This window comes from Arachis hypogaea, chromosome 16 (genome assembly GCF_003086295.3).
Source record: "Arachis hypogaea cultivar Tifrunner chromosome 16, arahy.Tifrunner.gnm2.J5K5, whole genome shotgun sequence".
NCBI lineage: Eukaryota > Viridiplantae > Streptophyta > Magnoliopsida > Fabales > Fabaceae > Arachis > Arachis hypogaea.
Window position 1 is genome coordinate 50,949,175 of NC_092051.1, and position 2,658 is coordinate 50,951,832.

Sequence of the window (2,658 nt, forward strand, 5' to 3'; positions counted from 1 at the left end):
GACAACTGACGGTTCATCCTGTTGCTTAGATTAGGTAATTTTATTTTATGTTTAAGTTTTTTAATTCTTATTTTCTAAAAAAAAAGTTTGTTCTTCAGAGTTTTTAAGAATGAATTCTAGAGTTTCATGAGATATGTTGAATCCTGGCTAGCTGTTAAGCCATGTCTAATCTTTTAGACCGACGTTTTCACTTATCTTTGCAAGAGCCTTTTGGTTCCCATCAATTTGGCTGTTGTATGTAATGCTCTGCTAAAGCTTGGCTGGCCATTGGCCATGTCTAATTCTATTGGACCGAAGCTTTAGACTAACATTGCACGAATCCTGGAATTCTTATAAAAAATTTTGAATTTCTTTATTTTCTTTTCCCAAAATAATTTTAGAAAAATACAACAAAAAAAAATTTAATAAAATCATAAAACCAAAAATTTTGTGTTTCTTGTTTGAGTCTAGTGTCAAATTTTAAGTTTGGTGTCAATTGTATGTTTTAACTTTTCTAAAATTTTCGAAAATATATGCATTGTGTTCTTCTTTATCTTCAAGTTGTTCTTGATGATTTTCTTTGTTTAATCTTGTGATTTTCTTGTTGTGTGTCTTTTGTTGTTTTTCATATGCATTTTCGAATTTATAGTGTCTAAACATTAAAATTTTTTATGTTTGGTGTCTTGCATGTGTTTCTTTTCTTAAAATTTTTCAAAAATATGTTCTTGATGTTCATCATGATCTTCAAAGTGTTCTTGGTGTTCATTTTGACATTCAAAGTGTTCTTGCATGCATTATTTGTTTTGATCTTAATTTCTTATATTTTGTGTCATTGTTTTATTTTTCTCTCGTTTTATTAAAAATTCAAAAAATAAAAAAAAATAACTTTCCCTTATTTTACTCTTCAATTTCGAAATTTTGGATTGACTTAGTAAAAAATTTTCAAAATTTGGTTGTTTCTTATTAGTCATGTCAAAATTTCAATTTAAAAATTCTATCTTTTCAAAACTTTTTCAAAAAAATCAAATCTTTTTCATTTTTCTTCTTAATATTTTCAAAATTTTTAAAAATTGATTTTCAAAATCTTTTTTTATTTTTATTTCATATTTTCGAAATTATTGCTAACATTTGATGTTTTGATTCAAATATTTCAAGTTGTTACTTGCCTATTAAGAAATGTTCAATCTTTAAATTCTAGAATCATATCTTTTAGTTTCTTGTTAGTCAAGTAATCAACTTTAATTTCAAAAATCAAATCTTTTTAATTTCTTTTTCAAATCTTTTTCAAAATAAATTTCAATCATATCTTTTTCAAAATTTAATTTCAAAATCTTTTTCTAACTTCTTATTTCTTCAAAATTGATTTTCAAATCTTTTTCAATTAACTACTTGACTTTTTGTTTTAATTTTAAAAGTTTACTATTTCTTATCTTTTTCAAAACCACCTAACTACTTTTCTCTCTCTAATTTTCGAAAACCACTAACAACTTTTTTAAAATTCTTTTTAATTAACTAATTGTTTTAGATTCTAATTTTATTTTATTTCTTCTAACAAATTCGAATTCTAACTAATAATTAAAATAAAAACAAAAATATTTTTCTTTTATTTTTAATTAAATATTCGAGTACATTCTCTCTCTCATCTCTTTCTATTTATTTATTTATTTACTAACACTCTTCTTCTTAAAATTCGAACCCTCCCCCTCTCTCTGTGTTTGAATTCTTCCTCTTCTCCCTTCTTCATTCTATTCTTCTACTCACATAAAGGAATCTCTATACTATGACATAGAGGATTTCTCTTCTTTTCTGTTCTCTTCTTTTTCAAATGAGCAGGAACAAGGATAAGAACATTCTTGTTGAAGCTGATCCTGAACCTGAAAGGACTCTGAAGAGGAAGCTAAGAGAAGCTAACGCACAACACTCTGGAGAGGACCTTACACAAATTTTTGAAAAAGAAGTAGAGATGGCAGCCGAAAATAACAACAATGGTGGAGATGCAAGGAAGATGATTGGTGACTTTACTGCACCAACTTCTAACTTCTATGGAAGAAGCATCTCAATTCCTGCAATTGGAGTAAACAACTTTGAGCTTAAGCCTCAATTAGTTTCTCTAATACAACAGAATTGCAAGTTTCATGGACTTCCATTGGAAGATCCTCATAAGTTCTTAGCTGAATTCTTGCAAATCTGTGACACTACTAAGACCAATGGGGTTAATCTTGAGGTCTACAGACTTATGCTTTTCCCCTTTGCTGTAAGAGACAGAGCTAGAACATGGTTAGACTCACAACCTAAAGAAAGCCTGAACTCTTGGGAAAAGTTCGTCAATACTTTCTTGGCCAAATTCTTTCCACCTCAAAAGTTGAGCAAGCTTAGAGTGGAAGTCCAAACCTTCAGACAGAAGGAAGGTGAATCCCTCTATGAAGCTTGGGAAAGATACAAGCAATTGATCAGAAGGTGTCCTTCTGACATGCTTTCAGAATGGAGCATCCTATGGATATTCTATGATGGTCTGTCTGAATTGTCCAAGATGTCATTGGACCACTCTGCTGGTGGATCTCTTCATCTGAAGAAGACGCCTACAAAAGCCCAGGAAATCATTAAAATGGTTGTAAATAACCAGTTCATGTACACTTCTGGAAGAAATCCTGTGAATAATGGGATGACTCAGAAGAAAGG

The 2,658-nt window shown here is 29.6% G+C and overlaps 1 non-coding gene across 1 annotated transcript; it reads right to left on the bottom strand.

The window, feature by feature from the left end:
* Positions 1-2,347: 2,347 nt before the first annotated feature.
* Positions 2,348-2,455, bottom strand: LOC112761433 (small nucleolar RNA R71). The gene has a single exon (XR_003181826.1). It is a non-coding gene; the product is annotated as a small nucleolar RNA R71 (small nucleolar RNA).
* Between the last annotated feature and the right edge of the window lie 203 nt (positions 2,456-2,658).